Raw genomic sequence first — 27,443 nt, forward strand, 5'->3', positions numbered from 1 at the left:
GTTACCAACCTTCTCACAAGTACTCACACAAAGCACTATGCAGTGTTAAAACTCTTAGAAGAGGACCAGCCAAAAGATAACCTCAAACCACGCTGTGGACAAGGAGAAGTCACAGTGCCGGACAGTATCCACTATAGAGCCAAAGAGCTAGGAACTGATCCGGGTGGAGCAAAGTTGCAGTAGCCTATGAACTCCATCTTGCAGCCTGGGTGTCAGCAGGGAACCCTCAGCATTCCGCTCAGCCCAGGTAACAAGGTCTGGGATCTGTGTCACCCATTAGTACAGTTCGGCTAACACTAGTGGGCATAAGGTGGTGTGAAGACTAAAGTAAAGGTCAATACACAGGCACAGGTGTTCTTCTTCTTCTACAAGTATTTTATTATATCCTCCAACATCCCGGCAGAGCACATTTCTACATGGGTTGAGACCCTCACGGCATCCTCCTCTCTACTACTCTACCTCAGCACAACTCTATCGACACAACTATCTCCTACTCAGCAATTATGTCACAGATCTGGTTGTCTTATGTGCAAGTGTTTATTGGAACTTTTGCCAAGTGTATATCCAAGATCTCCTGTATTACCTGCTGCACATTTACAAGTAGTAAACCAACTCAACGTTATCTCAGAGTCTGTGATTACTGGCTACCACCTACACAGCATATACATTGCAGCCTTGAGACACTTCCCCTTTCTGTGGATGGCGGGTCCTACTACCCGGGAGGGTCTGGACACCTGTGACTATATCCTCTGTGACATTATACCAAGGGACCAGGTAGTACCCGGCAGGACACCGACCACAGGGGAAAAGGGTACAACCGGCCTTACACACTAAAAGCAGGCGTGCCATAACACCTGTGTGCCCACCTGGCACTGGCGTCACGTGACAACATAATGAAGTCAGGCTGTATCTCGACCTCCCTAAGATCACCACATTCACCTAGCTTAGCTTTTATTGAGAGTCCCCTACAGGGTGCCGTAGGGTTAGTCTTAATTTGTTTCCTCACAGTACAGTGACTAAAGTGCTGTTTCACATTGTGGAGACCACCAGCTGTTTAATGTGTTTTTACACTGGACTCAAATGCTGCAGATGTGTTGCAAATCTGAAGCACTTCAGTCCTGCGTATAAGTAACTTATATCCCAGGCAATACACCCTGGGGGGAGAAAAATGCAAACTAGCTCTCCTCCATAAGGAAAAAGTTGGCTCTTTGGTGCCATCTATTGGAGGTTGCTACCCAATACCCCAGTGGCTCTCCAGCTGTTGCAAAACTGCATCAAGGCATGATAAAAGTTGCAGTTTTGCAACAGCTGGAAAGTGACAGATTAAGGGACACTTCTGTAAATCAATGGGAAAAAAAACATAAAACATCAATAAGCATTATCAGTCAATCAAGAATCTTTTCTAAAAGAAAGAAGACCCATCATGTAAACATGGCGGCTATGTTAGGCCGTACATAGGCAGTTGTCCCTGAAGCACAGTCTAGGTATATAGATATAGGGGGAGATTTATCACACTGGTGTAAAGTAGGATTGGCCCAGTTGCCCCTAGCAACCAATCAGATTCCACTTTTCTTTTCTCACAGATTGATTGGAAAATGAAAGGTGGAATCTGATTGGTTGCTAGGGGCAACTAAGACAGTTCTACTTTACACCAGTTTAATAAATCTCCCATATATATATATATATATATATATATATATATATATATATATATATCAGTACAAAATGACCAGATACAAAAAGATATGATACAGACCCCTTGCAGATTTTCCCTTTAAGGATTATTTCCCTTTCGGAAGTTCTGGAGTCTCTATGGCATCCTTCACCTCTCCGGGGAAGGAAAGGTTATCTGGAACATTCTATCTAGCAGTAGATTACGCTTGCCCCCTCTACAATGGAGATATGGCAAGGAAGTGGCTCAGAATATCTGAGGATGCTAGGAGATAAGGAGGACATTAGTGACCCCTGCTTTCCGGCTGGGCACAGTAATAGAGGGCATGGAGAGCTATATACCCACCGCATATACTCACTAGTAAGAGGATCTCTCCATTATAGGGAAGGCGCAGCCTAAGTAATGTAAACAGAGCAGCAGGTACATCAGAGCCGCCGCTGTGTTAAAAGAGGTATGAGAAAGACATTACACCGCGGCGGAGAATGGAAGAGGGAAATGCCAATAACGGCCGCCCTGTCTTTCTTCTAACTCAGCGAGAAATGTACACAGTTTCCATCTACTCTTTTTGCCTCTTCTCTTTCCTCAAGATATAACCGGATAACTTTGTTTCCTTTAATTAAAGCTTCAATCTCGCTTCACCTGGCTTGCTCCTACCTCGGCCTACTTTACCCAATGCAAGACGAAATTTTTGTGCCTGCCCCTCTTTAATCTCAGAGTTCGCTTTAAGGGTTACTCCGGAGGAGAAAAAAAGTTTTTAAATCAACAATCAATTTGTAAATAACTTCTATCTGAAAATCTTCCAATACTTATCAGCTGATGTATGTCCTGCAGGAAGCAGTGTATACTTTCCAGTCTGACACAGTGCTCTTTGCTGCCACCTCTGTCCATGTCAGGAACTGTCCAGAGCAGTAGAAAAACCTTGTAGAAAACCTCTCCTGCCCTGGACAGTTCCTGACAGAGACAGGGGTGGCAGCAGAGAGCACGGTGTCAGACTCGAAAGAATACACCACATCCTGCAGGATATACAGCAGCTGATAAGTCCTGGAAGACTGGAGATTTTCAAATAGAAGTATTTTACTAAATGTAAAATTGACAAATCATTTATAAATAAGTTCTTGTGATGAACCAACAGGTATGGTTGATAATGGGGCCATTATTACAATTTGGCTCATCCCATTACGCCCCCCCCCCCCCCCAAAAAAAAAAAAAAAAAAAATACATTGGCATAAAGAATGCCCAGTGCATCTTTATCTGCTTGACTTTACCCTTTTTGGTAGGGTGTTGGTGGAGGCCGCCTTTGGTCTCGTTCTGCCTGTTAGTTTGTTTAAGGGCCTGACACATGAGGAAATTAAATGCTAGATGTAGAAGACTCAGTGATCAGCAGAAGAAACTTAAAGGGGCACTCCAGCGGAAATATTTTTCTTTCAAATCAACTGGTGACAGAAAAATATATGGATTTGTAATTCACTTCTATTTAAAAATCTCCAGTCTTCCAGTACTTATCAGCTGCTGTATGCCTTGCAGGAAGTGGTGTGTGCTTTCCAGTATAACACAGCACTCTCTGCTGCCACCTCTGTCCATGTGAGGAACTGTTCAGAGCAGGAGAGTTTTCCTATGGGGATTTGCTGCTGCTCTGGAAAGAGGGCAGCAGAGAGCACTGTGTCAGACTGAAAAGAAAACCCCACTTCCTGCAGGACATACAGCAGCTGATAAGTATGGGGGGTCCTAGCTTTTTCCCCACCACTGATCTGCTTGTTATAATGTCTTATCATTAGATATGGGAAGCACCAGTCTGATCCCTGCTCCCAGTAGAAGTTGTGCTGCTATACACACATAATACAGGACGCTATAACCAGACTATACAGGAATAGTCATAGATCCAGATACCTAATGAACCTCACACCCCAATGTAATCATCAGTTATAAGCGTGCCGCAGGTAAGGAGTAGCATGCATCCAGCTTCAGCCTGGGTATTATCCTCCATAGAGATAGGTCATGGACCCCTACACAGAATATCTGCTGGCACTGAATACCTCCGAGCTAGGTTCTCCTGATTAAATTGGAGTTAGCAAAAATCTACATTTTAATTTGCAAACCAATTAGCGGCAATGCGGATATTCCTCTAAAATCATTAAGTCATTCACCGATTATTTTCTTAATCCGTGTGTGAGAGCGACACTGCCCACCGAGGGCGAGGAAGAAGAGGGATTATATGTCAGGGTAGGTGGTATATAGAAGACATGGATGAATGGCTAGATACATAGATAAAAGATAGGAGATAGATAGATAGATAGATAGATAGATAGATAGATAGATGATAGATAGATAGATAGATAGATAGATAGATAGATGATAGATAGATAGATAGTTTCACTGAGAAAGGGCACACGGAATGGGACATAAGGTATATGGTTGTTGACAGAGTTGAAATGCCAAACAGAGGTGGAGACAGACAGCTACTTCTGAAACGCAGGGAACTGGAGTGGATTTTCAAGACCGATGCTCTTGGGATACATGGCTTAAATATAGAGTACAAAACAACCAAACATATGTCAAGATAAACTTCCCTTCCCTATATCTGATTAGTGATCCATGTGAATAGTGAGCAATCACACTTTGTTTTCATAATATTTATTTTGCAATATTATTAATACTTATTCTGTATTCTTATAGATCTCATTGGAACACAGACGGAACTGAAGCCTGGACCGCATGACATGAGCTGCAGGTTGCCTCTCACCCGTCTCCTGGAAAGCTACATTCCGGACGCAGCGGTATTAGCTATTATGTTTTTTTTGTCTTTGAAGCGGCCTGTCAGGCCCTTGTTGCTGACCAACAGGCTCCGGCGGGATGGGTTCCATTCCGCTGTAGAGCGGTTGCGAGGCGACTTATTCCTGTAAATCATGCTACCTGCTATGGTAGCTAATTATTGTGGACGCTAACTGCATACCTGTCTGGATGAAAGGGGTTAACCTCTGATGTCAGCTGACCTTTGGAGACCGGGACGCTTTTTTGGTAACCATGGATGCTCTAGCGGCCAGTGCAGTTCCGAAGTGGCTCCTTTACAATGACGCAACATAATATTTTTCTTTTCAGGCGATTTTTATGGACTATGTGCCATATTGGAAATGGACTTTTTCTTTTGAAAATTTGGATAACACAAGAAGTTTTTAATGATAGAGTTAAATGAATTTGTTTTTCACCTGCATTTCAATATATGTATATATTACACTCTAATACAATAACAAATGCACTATGCGGTTATTTTTGGGATCAAATAATGTTTATAGAAGCATATAGAGTCACTTTTGTATTTTGCCTTTTTTTGTATGTAACACTATTCCTCCACTCTGGACACCTGAAGGCATTTTTTAATCACTTTGATTGACAGTGGATTGCACCAATAGGGTGCTCCCCACCTGTATTTAAATGTGTGATGTGCTCACTTATACTGGCTTGAAAATGGTGGCGTGAGGCCACAGAAACGTTGCCTATTGCTGTGCTGTGACAACTTATTTTTGGACACTGGAATAAACACTGATTTTTGCATCTATTTGGGAGTGCCATTGAATCTACCTCAGATATAGATAGATAGATAGATAGATAGATAGATAGATAGATAGATAGATAGATAAGAGATAGGAGATAGATAGATAGATAGATAGATAGATAGATAGATAGATAGATAGATAGAGTGAGTAAAGGATTTCTCTATATTGGAGGTGACGTCTCTTTCCCATTCGGGTCACATGCACACAGTATATAGCTGCGTATACTATTATTGGGGGTCACATGTACACAGTATATAGCTGCGTATACTATTATTGGGGGTCACATGCACACAGTATATAGCTGCATATACTATTGGGGGTCACATGCACACAGTATATAGCTGCGTATACTATTATTGGGGGTCACATGTACACAGTATATAGCTGCGTATACTATTATTGGGGGTCACATGCACACAGTATATAGCTGCGTATACTATTATTGGGGGTCACATGCACACAGTATATAGCTGCGTATACTATTATTGGGGGTCACATGCACACAGTATATAGCTGCGTATACTATTATTGGGGGTCACATGTACACAGTATATAGCTGCGTATACTATTATTGGGGTCACATGCACACAGTATATAGCTGCGTATACTATTATTGGGGGTCACATGCACACAGTATATGGCTGCGTATACTATTATTGGGGGTCACATGCACACAGTATATAGCTGCGTATACTATTATTGGGGGTCACATGCACACAGTATATAGCTGTGTATACTATTATTGGGGGTCACATGCACACAGTATATAGCTGCGTATACTATTATTGGGGGTCACATGCACACAGTATATAGCTGCGTATACTATTATTGGACACCTGTGTAAAACCCAACAAATAGACTCAGACTTCAGTTACAATAGATGCAAATAGAATTTTAAAAAGGGCAACAAGCTAAAAATAAGAATTTGAGGGAGGCTGGAAATGTATCCGAGGCTCTAAGTGATCTCTTCCTGGGTAATTCCACCAATCCTATCCCACACACATGTACACACAGACAATGACATTGTTCTCTATGGAATCTTCATTTAAAGGGCAATACCACCCAAATGTGAGACATCATGCTACTGAAATATAGCAGAATATAAGGCCCTAGAGGAGATGGGGTTGTCAGTGAGCACCAAGAACCCTGTGTCCTCATGTTCTGACCCTGCTGAGTCCTGTACATCACACAGTGGATCAGTTCTGCCTGGAGAAATCTGAAAATCCTCCATAGATGGGCAGCAAATAAGGCAATAAGGGCTTTGTGCTGTGTAATTCATCTCTGTATGGGAAAGTTCTGAGATAGAGCAGCACCTGCTGGACAGAAGTGGTACTGCTCTATAGATTATGTATTGAGATCAATGAAACATGGGGAATTTGCTGGTTCACAGCTCATCATATCATCCTATTACCACATTGCATAGCAAGACAAATAGCACAGGCTTGTAAAACAGATACTGGTCCCATAAGGAAGATCAGCACTGAAGGGGAATATATTGCATTGCCTAATTCATAGAGATATCCTAATGTATAAATAAATCAGCGACAAAGTCAGCTCTGTTATATCTATAGTTACTGTGGGGCAACTGGGGCTTGGCGAGATCAATGACAAATTCAGCACTGCTATGTCTGTATGTCATTTATAGACATACAATACTGACAAAGTCAGCTCTGCTATATCTGTATCTATGGGCCCTATTCCACCGGACGATTATCGTTTGCATAATCGTTAATGATTAACCATCTCAAACCACCGCTATTGCGAAAGACCTGAAAACGTTCACTCATTTCCATGGAACGATAATCGTTACTTAATCGTTTTCTTCGCTATTTATTTGCTATTGCGTTCGTATCTGTTGCGAACAACTGAACGACGTCTTATTCAATGCGAACGTTTTGCGAACGAGCAACGATAAAAATAGGTCCAGGTCTTATAAAGCGATCAACGATTTCTCGTTCGGTTGTTAATCGTTAACTGCATTTCAACCGAACGATTATCGTTTAGATTCGAACGATTTAACGATAATCTGAACAATAATCGTTCGGTGGAATAGGGTCCTAAGTCACTGCGCAGTGAATGGGACATGGGAAGATCAATTGAATGGGACATGGGAAGATCAATGACAAAGTCAGCTCTGCTATACCTGTATATCATTGAGCAGTGACTGTATATCAGAAAGGTCAAAGGCAAAGTCAGCTCTGCCATATCTGAATGTCACTGTGCAGTGAATGGGACATGGGAAGATCAATAATAAATGCAGCTCTGCTATATCTGTATGTCATTGAGCAGTGACTGGAAACCAGAAAGGTCAATGGCAAAGTCAGCTCTGCTACATCATTGTGCAGTGATGGGTACTCAGAAAGATCAGTGACAAAATCAGCTCTGTGACATCTATACGTCATAGCGCGGTTATTGGAAATCAGGAAGATCAATGACAAAGTCAACTCTGCTACATCTATAGGTTATAATGTGGCATATCAGCCACAATGAGATCAATGATATAGTCAGCGCAGTTATATCTTTATGTTATTGGGTGGTGACTGGTAATCGGGAGGATCAATGGCAAAGTCAGCTCTGCTACATCTGTATATCATTGTGCAGTCATTGAGAATCAAGTAGAACAATGACTAAGTCAGCTCTGCTATATTAGTATAGGGGGAGATTTATCAAACATGGTGTAAAGTGAGACTGGCTCAGTTGCCCCTAGCAACCAATCAGATTCCACCTTTCATTCCTCACAGACTCTTTGGAAAATGAAAGGTGGAATCTGATTGGTTGCTAGGGGCAACTGAGCTAGTTTGACTTTACACCATGTTTGATAAATCTCCCCCATAGACTTTACTACTGGTGTGGCACCCACTAAAAGTAAGGGTTCCACCTAGTGGCGGGGTGTAGAAGTACAGCTTGATAATCATATGCCCCAGGCTGTATATAAAGAGTATATCATGTGAGTTGATGATACTTCTACTATAACCCCCATTATGTCCTGTTTTACTTTACCGGTAACAAGAAGCAAAGAACTTATAAAGTGAAGTGAATGTTATGGAGCGGAGAGGTTCACGAGTTCACGAAAAGCTTATTCCAGTATATACCGAGAAACAGAAAGAGATTATCCTGAATATTCTCCATTTAGTAAGGTGGATGGTGAAGTGCGGAATACGGGGAATAAATCCCCCCGGGGAGGAAAAAAGTTACCGTGGCAGATTCTGTATATCTGTATGCTATATCCAGCAATGAGGGTATACGGTATATAACCCACCGGCATGGAGAACCCTACATATACAATATGTGCTAGACCCTAAGGATGAAGCCTCCCAACCCTGACCTGTACGGGGGCTGCCTGACCCTACACAATGCACAGGAGGCTCCCCGACCCTACACAATGCATGGGGGGCTCCCCGACCCTACACACTGCTGCCCCCTGTAGGGGGGCTCAGGATGTCTTGGCTCACACTCCTCACCCTGCACATCCCATTACTAATTCTCTGCAAATCACTGAGCTTCTAGATACAGATTGGAAATCTCTCATGTAAGCGATGATTCTCCATCTGACAGGCTCGGATATACCCGACACACTTAATGGACAATTTACCATTACCGCAACAAGTGCCAGCTCTGGAGTCACTGACCGTGACACATACACAGAGTATACAGTATATACACAGATACTAGGCAGAACTCATTTCTCCTATCTATCTATCTATCTATCAATCTATCTATCAATCTATCTATCTATCTCCTATCTATCTATCTATCTATCTATCTATCTCCTATCTATCTATCTATCTATCTCCTATCTATCTATCTCCTATCTATCTACCTATCTATCTATCTCCTATCTATCTATCTATCTATCAATCTATCTATCTATCTCCTATCTATCTATCTATCTATCTATCTATCTATCTCCTATCTATCTATCTATCTATCTCCTATCTATCTATCTCCTATCTATCTACCTATCTATCTATCTCCTATCTATCTATCTCCTATCTATCTATCTATCTATCTATCTATCTATCTATCTATCAATCTATCTATCAATCTATCTATCAATCTCCTATCTATCTATCTATCTATCTATCTATCTGTCTATCTCCTATCTATCTATCTCCTATCTATCTATCTATCTACTATCTATCTATGTATCTCCTATCTATCTATTATCTATCTATCTATCTATCTATCTATCTAAAGAAATGTAGGCAGCACCTTGAATGCACGAGATAGGTGCCCGCAGACGGGTCCTGGACAACGGACCAAAGTAGTTATGTAGCAAAAATACTCTGACGTACCGAAACGTCGTGTCTCTTTACTTCTTGTTTGCTGTGTTTACGATGTTCAAATAAACCCACGTCACGTTTGCTCAAGAACTTCCGAGTGCTGCAGAGTATTTTTGCTACATATCTATCTATCTATGTATCTCCTATCTATCTCCTATCTATCTATGTATCTCCTATCTATCTATCTATCTATCTATCTATCTATCTATCTATCTGTCTATCTATCTATCTCCTATCTATCTCCTATCTATCTATCTATCTATCTATCTATCTATCTCCTATCTATCTATTATCTATCTATGTATCTCCTATCTATCTATCTATCTATGTATCTATCAATCTCCTATCTATCTATCTATCTATCAATCTCCTATCTATCTATCTATCTATATATCAATCTATCAATCTCCTATCTATCTGTCTATCTATCTCCTATCTATCTATCTATCTATCTCCTATCTATCTATCTATCTCCTATCTATCTATCTATCTGTCTATCTATCTATCTCCTATCTATCAATCAATCTCCTATCTATCTATTATCTATCTATGTATCTCCTATCTATTATCTATCTCCTATCTCCTATATATCTCCCTATCTGTCTCCCTATCTGTCTCCCTATCTGTCTCCCTATCTGTCTCCCTATCTGTCTCCCTATCTGTCTCCTATCTATCTATCTCCTATCTATCTATCTCCTATCTATCTATCTCCTATCTATCTATCTCCTATCTATCTATCTCCTATCTATCTATCTCCTATCTATCTATCTCCTATCTATCTATCTCCTATCTATCTATCTCCTATCTATCTATCTCCTATCTATCTATCTCCTATCTATCTATCTATCTCCTATCTATCTATCTATCTATTATCTATCTATCTATCTCCTATCTATCTCCCTATCGGTCTCCCTATCTGTCTCCTATCTATCTATCTATCTATCTATCTATCTATCTATCTATCTATCTATCTATCATCTTTATCTATCCATCTAGTTTCCATATTACAGACAGAATAATCAGACAATATCCAATAGGTCCATAAAGGGTTACTTTTCACCCCCTGACATCTGCAGTAGTTTGTTACAATGTGGCGGTATGCTTTATTGAGCAATATTTATCAACCAATCAGATTTAGCTAAGGAGCATAACCCCGCCCCCCATTCACCGGCACCCACAGCTCAGTAGTAGTAGCCGCTCCCCCATCACAGTACCCCTGGTTATATAATATCAGTATCAATGTATGGGATGTTCTATAGAACATTCTATGAGAAGCTTCTATATCAGGGCTGTCAGCTCCATGATGAAGGATCCAATACCCTAATGTACAAAATGAGATAATGCCATAATTTACATTGTCAGTGAGATGCTAATTCCTCCCGATCATAAATATGCCCCCAGCCCATAGAGCAATGCAGCTAGCCACAGGGCCCCTCAGCTAACCACAGGGCCCCTCAGCTAGCCACAGGGCCCCACAGCTAGCGATCCCATCCCCGGACACGTTCCATGGATGCTGAGCAGGTCCGGGCAGCCGGCACATTGTCAGCCACAAGTTGCACATAACAGCAGAGCTCTCCGAGCGGCAGAGCTGAGTTTATCACTTGGCACCAGTCCCATATGTTATTAGTGGTAAACCTCACCCTGCAAGTTCAATGTCAGATCCAGCTCTGCTACATCTGCATACAGTATATGGTCGCCGCCATTCTACATCTGTATACAGTATATGGTCACCATGATTCCACATGTGTGTACAGTATATGGTCACCACTATTCTACACCTGTATACAGTGTATGGTTACCACCATTATATGCCTGTATACAGTATATGGTCACTGCCATTCTACATCTGTATACAGTATATGGTCACCGCCATTCTACATCTGTATACAGTATATGGTCACCACTATTCTACACCTGTATACAGAGTATGGTCACCGCCATGCTACATCTGTATACAGTATATGTTCACCACCATTCTACATCTGTGTACAGTATATGGTCACCATCATTCTACATCTGTATACTGTATATATTCACCGCCATTCTACATCTGTATACAGTATATGGTCACCATCATTCCACATGTGTGTACAGTATATGGTCACTACTATTCTACACCTGTATACAGTGTATGGTTACCACCATTACATGCCTGTATACAGTATATGGTCACTATCATTCCACATGTGTGTACAGTATATGGTCACCACCATTCTACATCTGTATACAGTATATGGTCACCACTATTCTACACCTGTATACAGTGTATGGTCACCACCATTATATGCTTGTATACAGTATATGTTCACCATCATTCTACATCTGTATGCAGTATTTGGTCACCACCATTCCACATGTGTATACAGTATATGGTCACCACCATTCCACATGTGTATACAGTATATGTTCACCAACATTACACATGTGTATACAGTATATGGTCACCACCATTCCACATGTGTATACAGTATATGTTCACCAACATTCCACATATGTATACAGTATATGGTCACCATCATTCTACATCTGTATACTGTATATGTTCACCATTATTCTACACCTGTAAACAGTATATGGTCACCCCCATTCTACATATGTATATTGTATATAGTCACCACCATTCCACATGTGTATACAGTATATGTTTACCAACATGTGGTAAAACCATAGCACTGGCACAACACTCGTACCCCCTTTCTATTGTATAATGTTGGCACCAAACTTTTAAATTGTATTATGCTGGTGCCCAACTTTTTATGGTATAGTGTTGTCACCCTACTATCAATTGTATAATACCCACACACACCCTTTCTACAGTGTAGGCATTTATCTGGTATAATACTGACACCCCACTATCCATGATATAATTCTGACACCCCACTATCCATGATATAATACTGACACCCTACTATCTATGGTATAATACTGACACCCCACTATCCATGGTATAATACTGACACCCCACTATCCATGGTATAATACTGGCACCCCACCACCCCTGGTATAATACTGACACCTGATTATCCATGGTATAATACTGACGCCCCACTATCCATGGTATAATACTGACACCCTACTATCTATGGTATAATACTGACGCCCCACTATCCATGGTATAATACTGACACCCCACCACCCCTGGTATAATACTGATGCCCCACTATCCATGGTATAATACTGACACCCCACTATCCATGGTATAATACTGACACCCCACTATCCATGATATAATACTGGCACCCCACTATCCATGATATAATACTGACACCCCACTATCCATGATATAATACTGACACCCTACTATCTATGGTATAATACTGACGCCCCACTATCCATGGTATAATACTGACACCCCACCACCCCTGGTATAATACTGATGCCCCACTATCCATGGTATAATACTGACACCCCACTATCCATGGTATAATACTGACACCCCACTATCCATGGTATAATACTGACACCCCACTATCCATGATATAATACTGGCACCCCACTATCCATGATATAATACTGACACCCCACTATCCATGATATAATACTGACACCCTACTATCTATGGTATAATACTGACACCCCACTATCCATGGTATAATACTGACACCCCACTATCCATGGTATAATACTGGCACCCCACCACCCCTGGTATAATACTGACGCCCCACTATCCATGGTATAATACTGACACCCCATTATCTATTATATAATACTGACACCCCACTATCCATGGTATAATACTGACACCCCACTATGCATGGTATAATACTGGCACCCCACTATCCATTGTATAATACTGGCACCCCATTATCCATGGTATAATACTGGCATCCCACCACCCCTGGTATAATACTGACACCCCATTATCTATGGTATAATACTGACACCCCACTATCCATGGTATAATACTGACACCCCATTATCTATGGTATAATACTGACACCCCACTATCCATGGTATAATACTGACACCCCACTATCCATGGTATAATACTGATGCCCCACTAGCCATGGTATAATACTGACACCCCACTATGCATGGTATAATACTGACACCCCACTATGCATGGTATAATACTGGCATCCCACTACCCATGGTATACTGACACCCCTCTATCCATGGTATAATACTGGCACCCCACTGCCCATGGTATAATACTGACACCCCACTGCCCATGGTATAATACTGACACCCCACTATGCATGGTATAATACTGGCATCCCACTACCCATGGTATACTGACACCCCACTGCCCAAGGTATAATACTGACACCCCACTTTCTAAGACACATCCCTGGCACCCCTCTTGCACTAACAGATGAATCCTCAACTTTAGATGCCCATGTCCCAGTTTCTGGTGCCAGGTGCCAGTTGCATGCCACAGATGGATCAGTAAGGACAGGCACAGATTACTAATGATGCTGATCCCCAGACCATGCTGCCGGTGCCCGCTGATAAATGACATGCACCCACTAGTGCCAGTTGCAGTTGTCATGCCCAGATGTGGGTGCCAGCACGGAGCTGACTCTGTCTCCTCAGTGTATCAGTCATGCCCACAGAGGTGGGGGCTCAGTGCCCAGTGGCAGTACTCACCCCAATGCCCGCTCTCCCGTCTATGGTCCGGCTATCCAGAAGCTGCGGCCGGAGGCTCCGGGAAAGTCCATGAGTAGCCCGGGAGCAGGACGGCCTCTGATCAGTCAGCACTCCCTCTCCAATCCTCCTCCTCCTCCTGCCGGCTCTTCTCCTCCTCCTCCTCTAGCAGCAGCAGCAGCAGAGGCAGTAACCCTCCCCTCACCCAGCTCTCCAATCTGCTGCCCTGTGTGTGTGCATCCTCCCCAGCCCCTCACTCCCCAGCCCCTCACTCCTCTGTCCTGCTCCCTATTCCCTCTCCTCTTCATTGTCTTCTTCATCCTCATTGCCTATGTGTCTTATTTCTTCTCGGTCCTTCGTATGTGTTTTATTACATAGGATTTCATTGCTGGATTCCCTGGATTTTATCCCATATTATATTCACACATGACATCCAAAGTTTTGCTTCTGCATAGGGTAATACACATTGCCTGTGTCTTCATGGAGAAGCAATGAGTGCCATGAAATTTTCAGACATATATCATACCAGCTACATCCCAAACATGTGGTTGATGAATAGTGCTGATACCAATCCCTGGGCAATGAGGTCGGACATGGTGCAACACCTATACTAGACCCCAGACTTCAGTAGGAACCAGCATCTAAATCTCAGCAGACCCTGGCACAGTGCCCAGACCTCGGTTGACCTCAAGTTCTTAGACCAGTAGACTCCATCATCCAGATCTCAGCAGACCTTAGCACCCAGCCCCAGCAGACCTCAGCATCCAGACCAAACTCTATTATCCAGATCGAAGCAGCTAAGGTCTGCTCCTTAGCTCCTTAGACCATGGTAGACTCCAGCACCCAGACCAGACTCCATCATCCAGATCTCAGCAGACCTTAGCACTCAGACCATGGTAGACTCCAGCACCCAGACCAGACTCCATCATCCAGATGTCAGTAGACTTTAGCACCCAGACCATAGTAGACTCCAGCACCCAGACAAGACTCCATCATCAAGATCTCAGCAGACATTAGTACCCAGAACATGGTAAAATCCATCATCCAGACCAGACTCCATCATCCAGATCTCAGCAGACCTTAGCTCCCAGCACCAGCGGACCCCAGACCAGACTCCATCATCCAGATCTCAGCAGACCTTAGCTCCCAGCACCAGCGGACCCCAGACCAGACTCCATCATCCAGATCTCAGCAGACCTTAGCACCAAGTACCAGTGGACCCCAGACCAAACTCCATCATCCAGATCTCAGCAGATCTTAGCACCCAGACCATAGTATACTCAAGCACCCAGACCAGACTCCATAATCCAGAACTAAGCAGACCTTAGCACCCAAACCATAGTAGACTCCAGCACCCAAACAACACTTCATCATTCAGATCAAAGAAAACCTTAGCTGCCAGACCATAGTAGACTCAAGAACACAGACAAGACTCCTTCATCCAGTTTTTAGCCGACCTTCACACCTAGACTATAGACCATAGTAGACTCCAGCACCCAGACCAGACTCCATCATCCACATCTCAGCATACCTTAGCACCCAGACCACAGTAGATTCCAGCACCCAGACAACACAAGTGTTCAGCATTCAGATCTCAGCAGATCCCAGCACCTAGACCATTGTAGACTCCATCATCCTGATCTCAGCAGACCTGGGACCCAAACGAGACCCCAGCACCCAGACCACAGTAGACTCCAGTACCTAGACCACACTAGTGTCCAGAATCCAGACCTCAGCTGACCCCAGTGCCTAGACCACAGTAGACCCTATCATCCAGATCTCAGCAGACCCCAGAGTCTAGATCACAACAGACTCCATGATCCAGATTTTAGCAGACCCCCAGAGTCTAGACCACAACAGACTCCATCATCCAGATCTCAGCAGACCCCAGCAAGTAGACCACAGTAGACTCCATTATCCAGATCTCAGCAGACCCCAGCAAGTAGACCACAGTAGACTCCATTATCCAGATCTCAGCAGACCCCAGCAAGTAGACCACAGTAGACTCCATTATCCAGATCTCAGCAGACCCCAGCAAGTAGACCACAGTAGACTCCATTATCCAGATCTCAGCAGACCCCAGCAAGTAGACCACAGTAGACTCCATTATCCAGATCTCAGCAGAGCCAGCAGCACCCAGTCCCAGACCAAACTCCAGCACCCAGACCACACTAGTGCTCAACATCCAGATCTCAGCAGACCCCAGCACCCAGACCACAGTAGACTCAATCATCTAGATTTTAGCACACCCTACCAGGCATCCAGGTATCAGTAGATTCTAGCACCTAGACATTGACAGATATCAGCACCCAGAGCTTAGAATATACCAGCACTCCAACCATAGTAGAGTCTATCATGCAGACCTCAATACCTTAGATCTTAGATGACTGCAGCACCCAGACCCCAGTAGACCTTTACACGCAATAGAAATAAGCACCCAGACCCAAGCAGATGCCAACACACAGACAACATTCTTTCCAGATCTCAACAGATCTCCAGACATTAGTTGACTGCAGACCCCAGATGACAGTAAACATCATCATCTAGATAATAGCAGTCAGAAGACCTCAGCACCCAGACCACAGAAGACTACAGCATCTAGATTTTAAGACCAGAGCTTAGTTGACATCCAGGCATCAGTAGACCCTAGAACCCAGAGCTCAGAAGATCCCAGCATCCAGACCTCTAACAGAAATTAACACCCAGACCCCAGCAGACCCTTGTACTCGGACCATAGCAGCCCCCAATATAACAGACCTCAGATCGTGACCCTGATCATTCAATGTTGCTTAAAGCAGAATCTCCTAAACTCAGACAGACGCCGCAGGATCTTTCCTCCTGATTCTGAACATCTTTAACATTGATCTACTAATCTCTCTCATCATTATTTGTCTCTTCATCCAGTAAATCGCGAGATGGTATCTGGAATAGCTCCGTCTGCTACTATAATTTGTTCCATTTCCAAGAATTCCCTTTTCGTCCCGGAGTCACATTTTAATAATGTAGCATCTCCTGTTCTCATTCACCCAACCAGCGTCTAATATCCGCTATATCTCCTGGTTCACTATTCCATCACCAAGCATCTTGCATTCTTACGTTTTCCTGAATCACTCCACCAGGTTATAGTACAGTGTGTCTTCCTGGATCCTGGTGTCACCTGTTTCTCTTATTTCTGGATTTACATTGGAAAGAAATCTGCAGTGTATGAAATTTTTGCCAGATAGTCGGAGGGAAGATCTTATGACTGTGAATGATCTATCAGAAAAAAATATTGTCAGAACATTCCCAGAACTTCCCCTGTAAAGGGCCCATACTTGGACTAAAGTTGGGTAAACCCACTGTGTTTGGTAGGTTCGGCTAACTGTCTATGGCAGCCAGATGATGTTGGGAGAGAAGGGGCAAGCCTGTTGGCTTTCGACTGTCCAGTTCTATTTTTATGGGAGACATAAGACTAAAGGCGCCTATACATCTTCAATAACAATGAACAAACAATGATTCGGTCAACAGTTATCACTCCCATCCCTATGCGGAGGAATGGGGAGAGCCACCACCAGACATCTCTGTTCTTCTTGGTTCTCCTAGTTGGCTTAAGGTTGTCATACACCTTCAATAACTGACGCCCGGCTGTGGTTTATGTTTCTCAGAAGAAAGGGGTCGGGCAGTGATTTTCCATCAAGCCTGACCCCTATCTCCACCTACATCATCTGTCGGTGGACAGTCGGGAAAGCCTTATACACCTTATATCAATGGCTGCAGTATAAGGTATATGGGGACCTTTAATGTCCATGATTCACTTCTTCACCTTAAAAGACCTTCTGTTCTTCTTAGTTCTTTTTATGAATTCTAACGTCAGCCTCATGATTCATTCACCTAGTGATATCTCCTGACCTACTTGCTTCTATTCATCGACTTCTAATGTCTCTAATTCCTCCAGATTAACTTCTTTACCTTCTCACATCTGTTCTTACTGATTCACCTAACGTCTCGTCCTCTCCATTCACTTCCTCAGCACCCCATAGCTCCACTTTGTTCCTTTTCATCCACCAATAGAGAAAAACAAATTTCCTACGATTAATTTCCGACCCAAGTTGGGCATTCCGACAGCCATATTCGTTTTAGACACGGAAGAGTATGTACAGAAGCAGGGTCACCTTTCAAAAGTAAGAGTCCCTGTTCCTGACCCCTGCCCTGAGTGGTTGGGTGGAGAGCGTCCGGTCTATCTAACACAATGAGTGGAAACTACATTATATACAGGAAAAGAGGCAAAATTATTCCAAAATGAATCACAAAAAATTAAAAAGCAAATTTTAAAAAAATTTGAACCAAAGTGATTTGCTTATCTCCATCTACTAACTGATATTTCCTATACTTCCCCTTTGACTACATTACCCTCAAATATCTCTGGTTCTTAATGATTCAGTCCATCAACTTCATCAATCTACTGGTTCTTCATGACTCCCTCCTTCTAATACGTCTTGTTCTTCCTAATTCACTCAAACATTTCCCACTATCTCCTCCCCCTTCTCCTTCATTATCTATTATCTCCTGTAGTTCCCGATTCACCTCATCAACTCCTACTCTTCCTGATTAATTCCTCCATCTTCTAATATCCCCCGATTCACTCCATCAACTTCTAGAACGTCTTATTTTGCTGACTGATTCCTCCATGTCCCATATCTCCTAGATTTCTGATCCTCTCCATCAACTAGTAATGTCTCTCGTTCTTCGCCATTTGGCACTTCATCTTCGTTCACCTTCTGGCTTTCAGATTTCTATTATCTACCCCCTCTAACCCTTATATTAAACTATATAATGATGGTCTTATTCTGTTATATACCTTTGATGATACAGGATATGGAAGAAGAGCTATACTACTACGCCAGAATTGGTGTCGCCCTTGGGAAACCCAGTTAAAGGGGTTGTTTCATCCCCCTTTTCATGTACCCTAGTAGGGCATATAGACATTACAAAAGAGGTTCTCAAGTGGAGAGTTGCAGCCCTTGCTTTGGCAATCCTGGCCCGGCCTTTGTATACAAAAACCACCATTCTTTCTAATGTAGACAAATGTAATACTCCATTTAACCTGTAGTGCCCACAGAAGCAATATTAAAGGGGAACTCCGGGTAGAGGTAAAAAAAAAAAAAGAAACTTCTGCAGAAGCATATAACAATACTTACCTATCTATCCCAGTTTTGAAACTACCAAAAATCCATTTGTTTTGGGGGGTTTTGTTCTGTTTTGTGTTTCTGTATTTCCTGGTTGAGCAGATGTACTCAGTACTACAGGTTCCAGAATGCAATGCTTTCCCTCAGCTGTTCCATCACAGCCCCCCACCCTGCCTATTCCCCGCCCAAAGCTGTTGCAGAACATCTAGGCTGTGTTCACACATTGCAGTTTCATTGTGTTACTGAATTATTTGCAGTACTTCATCATTTCATTGTGGTCCCACCCGCACAGCCCGCTGTATTCTCTACCTGTAATGCTGATATTGGAATAAAGCAAAGAACTTTTTAAATAATTTTTTTTTTTTATTTTCCTTTCCACGCACATAATATGATCAAGCATCTTTCATCTTTGAAGTTGATTCCCACAATAAGGAAATTATCCGATATTATCTTACATGGGATATACTGTTTATGCCTTGTTTTTTGTGCAGGTGGGATTGGCAGTGTCGGCTCTTATCCTCTCTGCTGTTTAGCATTATTTATGTTACTGCATCATTTTTGTGCAGATGCTGCAGTACTGCAATGACACTCCAACTTGTGTGAACACAGCCCTAATTTCTCTGCAGACTTTTGCAGCGAAGCTGAAACACCTGCTTCTGGCCGGTCAGAGATGGTGAATCCCGCCCTGCCCCCTGTCTGCATCATCAGCCTGTGCTCAGCAAACACACACAATGTGAGACAGAGGCATGGAAGATTTGTCTCCTAAGGTGGGAGAGCAGAGGGAGCAGGAGACAATGTGGATCTGCACAGAGGCCATATTTCTTCACTTCCTGGATTTCTATCAGCTACCAGTGTAGCTGGTAGCTACCAGCAGAACTGTACAGATACAGTAATACATTATATAGACACATCTATATAACTTTTAATGCACTTTTAATAGAAAACAAGTTTTTCTTATCCGGAGTTCCCCTTTAAGCAATCAGAAGCAACTTCAACTGATTGTCAGGGAGCTGAACCTACTGCTCTGATATGAAAGGGGTGGTTGGTTTAAGCAGGAGAAGTGATTTTTTTTTCATGCTTGGCTTTTAAATATGGTAGTGATGGGACTTTCTGCCAATGGTATGGCCCATTCTCACCTTCCCCTATGGTCTATTTCTTCTTAAAGGGGTACTCCAGAGGAAAAAAAATATTTTTAAATCAAATGGTGTCAGAAAGTTAATAGGATTTGCCAATTACTTTGATTAAAAAATCTCAAGCCTTCTGGTACTTATCAGCTGCTGTATGTTCTACAGGAAGCAGTGTATTTTTTCCAGTCTGACAGGAACTGAGCAAATCTCCATAGAAAACCTCTTCTGCTTTGGACAGTTCCTGTCACAGACAGAGGTGGCAGCAGAGAGCACTGTGCCATACTGGAAACAAAACTCCCCTTCCTGTAGGACATACAGCAGCTGATAAGTACTGGAAAACTTGAAATTTTTTACTTTACAAATCTGTATAACTGTCTGATTTCAAAACATTTTTGTTTCTGTAGTACCCCTTTAATAATGCAAAATCTATTATGGGAACGGACCCTAATGAACTGAACTATAAAATATAATAATATATCTCTTATTTTCTCCCCCTGACTATATCCTTATAAGACACTTGTTTAATGTATCCATTATCTCTCGTATCCCATACAAATTGTATTATCCACCATCCATTCTCCCAGTTTTCCCCCATAATAAACCTTTAAATGCGCCTCTTTCTTTGGAAGATGTACTCTACACCCGCAGCACGGCGCATAAATCCTTCTCCAATTCTCCTGTCCTATTGTACACAACTGTGTCCTATTGTTCTCCCTGAGAAATGCCGCTCTCTGTTTTATTACCTTCCCTGTCAATTATTCTGCCGCTCAGCTAATGTCATGGCTACTATAGACCCGGAGCTGCCCTTTACCACCTCTCTATCCTTTCCTGTTTGTGTTACTACTCCGATATTATTGCTGTTTTTTTTGCTTTCAGGCAATGTCACTTCTTAAAGGTTCTCCTGTCCAGTTGTATCCATTCCTCGACCTTTCAGTCCTCATATGCCATAGACGCGTCTTCCTATCCCAACTAATGATCCGTTTTTTCTGTCGTTCTATTACATTAGCTCGGTATATGCATTGGGTTTTTCTTCCCTTTTTTATGCTGGGACTGTGCACTTAAAGAGGTTGTCCAGCGAAAATCTTTTTTTTTTTTTTTTTCAAATCAACTGGTGTCAGAAAGTTATATAGATGTTTAATTTACTTCTTTTAAAAAAAATATCAAGTCTTCCCATACTTATAAGCTGCTGTATGTCATGCAGGAAATGTTTTATTTTCAGTCTGACTCAGTGCTTTCTGCTGACATCTCTGGCCGAGACAGAAACTCTCGGTTTTATATGAATCCCCATAGAAAACCTTTCCTGCTCTGGACAGTTCCTGTCTCGACCAGAGATGTCAGCAGAGAGCACTGTGTCAGACTGAAAATAAAACAACATTTCCTGCAGGACATACAGCAGCTAATAAGTATGGGAAGACTTGAGATTTTTTTAATATATAGCTTTCTGACCCCATTGATTTGAAAGAAAAAGATTTTCGCTGGACAACCCCTTTAATAAGGAACGTCGTAGGTATATAGGAAATTGGCCAGTTTGAAAATAGAGATGAAGATGTCAAAATCTTCTTAAGGGTGGCTTCACACTTACCGGATCCGCAGCGGATTTCATGCTGTGGATTCGCAGTGAGATCCGCTTTGGATCCAGTCCCATTCATTGCTATAGAGCACATACTCACAGCGTGATTCACATCCCGCTGTATGTGCTTTAACCCACCGCAGCCTGCTGCCGTGCACTGATTGGCTGAGTGGGACCGGAGCCGGGAGCCTGAAATGCATCTGTGTCGCCAAGCAGGCTGTGTTCTATACACGCAGCGCATCCGCTGCGTATTTGGGACCCATTCAGCTTCACAGTACAAGATCCGCAGTTTTCGCTGCAAACTCGCAGCGTGAAATCCACTGTGGATCCGGTACGTATGAAGCTACCCTTAAAGGGGTCTTCTGTTGGAATAATTTTATTTTTCAAAAGAGCAAACGGAATGTAGAAAATAAGTAGTACTCCCTTCCCTGATCCCACCGATCAATGGGTCACTAGTGATCTCCACTTCCTGATTTCCTCTGAACACAGGAAATGAAGGGCTAACCACTGGCTGAGGTGGGCTGTGATTGGCTAGGCGGACGTTTGTTTCCATTTCCTGTTAAGAAGGGACCAGGGAATGGAGATCACCAGTCACCCAGTAAACATTGGAACAGCAACAGTGTGGGACTGAGGAAATGAGTAACATTTATTTTATTCCTTCTCGCCCTGTAAGAGGTAAAGCTCTTTTATTTTTTCCATAACGGTGATGATGATTAATGGGGTTGTAGGCTTGGGATAACTTATTTTGCTAATGAGCAGACTGAATGAAGAAAATAAGTAGTACTCACTTCCCTGATCCCACCGATCAATGGGTCACCAGTGATCTCCACTTCCTGATTTGCTCTGAACACAGGAAATGAAGGGCTAACCACTGGCTGAGGTGGGCTGTGATTGGCTAAGTGGACATTTGTTTCCATTTCCTGTTCAGAAGGGAGCAGGGAATGGATATCACCAGGCACCCAGTTAACATTGGAACAGCGACAGTGTGAGATTGGGGAAGTGAGTATCTTTTTTTTTTTTAATTCCTGCTCACCCTCTTTTATTTTTCCCTCCCCGGTAAAGATGATTAATGGGGTTGTTGGCTTGGGATAACCTATTTTGCTAATGAACCTTTGCCTTTAACCATAATTCTAGGGCTACATGGTAGCCAGAAACCGTTTTGTCGGGATGTGTCATCATACGGCTCTGCCACTGATGCAAGCGGCAGAGCCGCAGTGTCACGCAACAAGAAATCACAGTGTCCTAGCCTTGGTGACAGCGGTAATCTGTCAAGGAACCTAGTAGTAAGGGCTCATCTTGCCTGCAGCGCCACCACAGGGCAAATAAAGTATTACATGGTACCCGTTTTAATAATGACGTGTATGGACAATGTCTCTTTGCAGCTGTGATGAGGACAGTGACGGACGGGGGTATCTGGGGCCCACCAGAGGAAATGATCCAGGGGGCCCAACAGTGAAGAACCAGTGAGAAACAGCCTGTCAGTCTGTTTGTACAGGTTCTAAAGCTGGGGGCCCACCGGAGGATTCTCCGGTCCATCGGAGGGCCAGTCCGACACTGGATGAGGATACTGAATAAGAACTCTCATCCATTAACTCAGGGGCCCCTCATCTATAATCTCAGGGAACCCTGATCTTCTAGCTATAATGTGTATTGGTCCCCAGGATAGGTGATAAATGTATGACCATTGGGGGTTAGTACCACAGATCCATTGTCTGATCCATCAGACTGCCAGGGATAGCGTACGGCTAACTCTCTCCGTTTTGTAGACAGTGAATGAAGGTGTCCATGTAGTTACACTACTTTGCATTCACAAGGGGCACTCAGAGATGGTTAGTCAGGCCTCTAGCAATCATAAATGTATTTCTTATCATATGGAGAGGTCATAAGTGCTGTTAGTTCTTGAGGGGTTGTCAAGGATTACATAAAGCCCAGCTACTTTCTTGCAAAAATAGCGCCACCCCTGTCTTCAGGTTGTGTGTGGTATTACAATTCAGCTTCACTCAATTCAATATAACTTAGCTGCAATACCACACCCAAACTGAGGACAGGAGAGGCGCTATTTCTGAAAGAAAGTCTGGATAGGGGTTATAAACAGCAGACAACCCTTGGCCTATAATAAACTTTAGGGCTAGGGTTCTTCCCTTTCCCGGGGACTCTCTAGGCTTTCATTTCTTCTGTTTGGGCCTTCATGCTCCCTCCCTGGTTGTTTGCACCCGTCCATCATACTGATAGACGTCTATTATTCTTTTAAATGTCAATATAAAATTTTTACATAAGAATAACCTCAGGCTGGGATTCTTGGAAAGCTGCAAATTCGCTCTCGCTACTAATTCCCCACACTAAAAAAGTGGAGACAATACGTGACCCTTGTTAGAAAAGCCGCTTTCTTGTTGTGACAAACTCCAGTGTAATATTACTGGCCTGGAGAATAAATTCATTTGTCTGGCAATCTCATAACCTTTTGAAGAAGCAAATTGACATTCATAATATCCAGGTCAAAGAGGGAGTTAGTGAAGTGAAGCAGATGTATCACATGCTGGTTAGATAACATGTGGGCTGTCAGCGCTCCCAGACTCTGCGTACAATACTACAAGAGTCTAGATGACCGGCGAACATGTGTAAAACCAAAGCATCAAGTAGCGGAGATGGGGTGCTTATCATAAGTATAGTGCAGGTTATGGTAGGGGTAACTGGGAGCATACATAGGGGTAACCAGGGGCATACATAGGTGGTAACTAGGGGCATACATAAGGGGTAACCAGGGGCATACATAAGGGGTAACCAGGGCCGTACATAAGGGGTAATTAGGGCATACCTAAGGGGTAACCAGCATCATACATAAGGGGTAACCAGGGGCATACATAAGGGGTAACCAGCGTCATACATAAGGGGTAACCAGCAGCATACATAAGGGGTAACCAGCAGCATACATAAGGGGTAACCAGTGGCTTACATAAGGGGTAACCAGAGGCATACATAGGGGGTAACCAGGGGCATACATAAGGGGTAACCAGCGTCATACATAAGGGGTAACCAGCGTCATACATAAGGGGTAACTGTGGCATACATAATGGGTAACTGGGGGCATACATAATGGGTCACTGGAGCATACATAGGAGGTAATCAGGGAAATACATAAGGGATAACGAGGGGCATACATTAGAGGCATACTTGAGGGACAACCAGGGGTATACATAAGGGTTAACCGGGGACATACATAAGGGGAAACCGGGGGCATACATAAGGGGTAACCAGAGACATACATAGGGGGTAACCAGGGGCATACATAAGGGGTAACCAACATCATACATAAGGGGTAACCAGCGTCATACATAAGGGATAACCAGCAGCATACATAAGGGGTAACCGGGGCATACATAAGGGGTAACTTGGGGCATACATAATGGGTAACTGGGGGCATACATAAGGGGTCACTGGAGCATACATAGGAGGTAATCAGGGAAATACATAAGGGATAACGAGGGGCATATATTAGAGGCATACTTTAGGGACAACTAGGGGCATACATAAGGGGTAACTGGGGGTATACATAAGGGGTAACCTGGGACATACATAAGGGGAAACAGGGGGCATACATAAGGGGAAACAGGGGGCATTCATAAGGGTTAACCAGGGCCATACATAAGGGGTAATCAGGGGCATACATAAGGGGTAAGCAGGGGCATACAAAAGGGGTAACTGGGGACATATATAAGGGGTAAGCAGGGGCATACAAAAGGGGTAACCAAGGTCATACATAAGAGGTAACAAGTGGCATACATAAGGGGTACCTGGGGGCATACATAAAGAGTAACTGTACCAGCCTCATTATTGGCCCCATAACAGTACCAGCCATATCACTGCTCTGCATAACAGTACCAGCCTCATTATTGGCCCTATAACAGTACCAGCCATATCACTGCTCTGCATAACAGTACCAGCCTCATTATTGGCCCCATAACAGTACCAGCCATATCACTGCTCTGCATAACAGTACCAGCCTCATTATTGGCCCCATAACAGTACCAGCTATATCACTTCTCCACATAACAGTACCAGCCTCATTATCGGTTCAATAACAGTACCAGCTTAACGACTGTCCCCACCACAGTACCAGCCATAGCAGATCCACTCATACCCGCACAAGACCATTGTAGGACACGTAACATTAGTTCATTCATTATAATAATGAATTCCGGGGATCACAGAGAAGGTTCCTCATCCTGTTATGTCACACACCTAGCGAATGTTGTGTACATCGGACGTGCACAAATTCCTAATGCCTGCTTTATATTCCAGGAGAAGAATACCACTGCATGGAGCTAATGGATTAAAAAACCTCCACTTAAAAGAGGTGAACTTGACCGAGCGGTAATGGACGTACCATTTATTCTAAACTCTCCGAACAGCTATTAAAAGATGTGCGTTTTTAGGTCCGGGTACATCTGTTACCTAGTTACTAACGTGTGGAAGACAATGGATGTGAACATTAGTCAGTATGTCACATGTCTTTATACGAAATTGTAAGTTATATAACGCTCCTTGCCGAAACTACTGATTATTGCGAGCGTTCTTCCCAAATGTGCGCCCCTATGTAGACATTAACTAAAATTAAAAATGCATGTTGTGCCTTGGCTTTACGGCTTATGTTATATTATGTATAACTTTGAGGTAAAATCTAGACTACATTACAGTGTCTATTAAAGAAGAAGTAGAGGTCATACGCTCTACCGCGGGCATGTCCAAACTTTTTTCGAAGAGTGCCAAATTTGATGAAGTGAACATGTGCGAGGGCCGACCATTTTACATGCTACATGCTATATGCTTTATAACACAGGCAGATAATAGCAAGCTGGATACCTGGGGGGCCGTAAAAGTTCGGAACGCGGGCCGCAAATGGCCCTCCGGACGGACTTTGGACATGCCTGCTCTACCGTGAGTTTAGTAATATTCGGGCCCATATATAACAGTATACAGATATTAGGGGAGATTTATCAAACATGATGTAAAGTGAAACTGGCTCAGTTGCCCCTAGCAACCAATCAGATTCCACCTTTCATTTTCCAAAGAGTCTATGAGGAATGAAAGGTGGAATCTGATTGGTTGCTAGGGGCAACTGAGCCAGTTTCACTTTATACCAAGGGGGAGATTTATCAAACGTGGTGTAAAGTGAAACTGGCTCAGTTGCCCCTAGCAACCAATCATTTCAAAATGAAAGGTGGAATCTGATTGGTTGCTAGGGGCAACTGAGCCAGTTTCACTGTACATCATGTCTGATAAATCTGCCCCATAAAGTTCCAAGAGAAGCTTTACATTCAGTAGGGACCCGCCTGGCATTGAGCTGATCATGATGAAGATGGTGACTTGATAACTATTGTCAGTACTTGTAACCACCAAATTCAAATAGCATTGTCATGGAGTCAGCTGTAGAAACTGAACATACTTTATAGGTGCAAAATAAGGACATCTGTATGATTTACATCAAGGG

The 27,443-nt window shown here is 43.1% G+C and overlaps 1 protein-coding gene across 4 annotated transcripts in view; it reads right to left on the bottom strand.

Moving 5' to 3' along the window:
- SGCD (sarcoglycan delta) overlaps positions 1–27,443 on the bottom strand; it is a 474,695-nt gene that overhangs the window by 434,432 nt on the left and 12,820 nt on the right. For 2 of the 4 annotated variants that reach the window (XM_069968908.1, XM_069968901.1), the window contains exon 1: positions 14,097–14,207. The exons of the other annotated variants lie outside the window; for them this stretch is intronic. The gene's annotated coding sequence lies outside the window, so the exon portion shown is untranslated. Of the gene's footprint in view, positions 1–14,096; positions 14,208–27,443 lie in introns of those variants that run through there. 4 annotated transcript variants of the gene reach the window in all.

Source organism: Dendropsophus ebraccatus, chromosome 1 (assembly GCF_027789765.1).
Source record: "Dendropsophus ebraccatus isolate aDenEbr1 chromosome 1, aDenEbr1.pat, whole genome shotgun sequence".
In the NCBI taxonomy this organism is placed as follows: domain Eukaryota; kingdom Metazoa; phylum Chordata; class Amphibia; order Anura; family Hylidae; genus Dendropsophus; species Dendropsophus ebraccatus.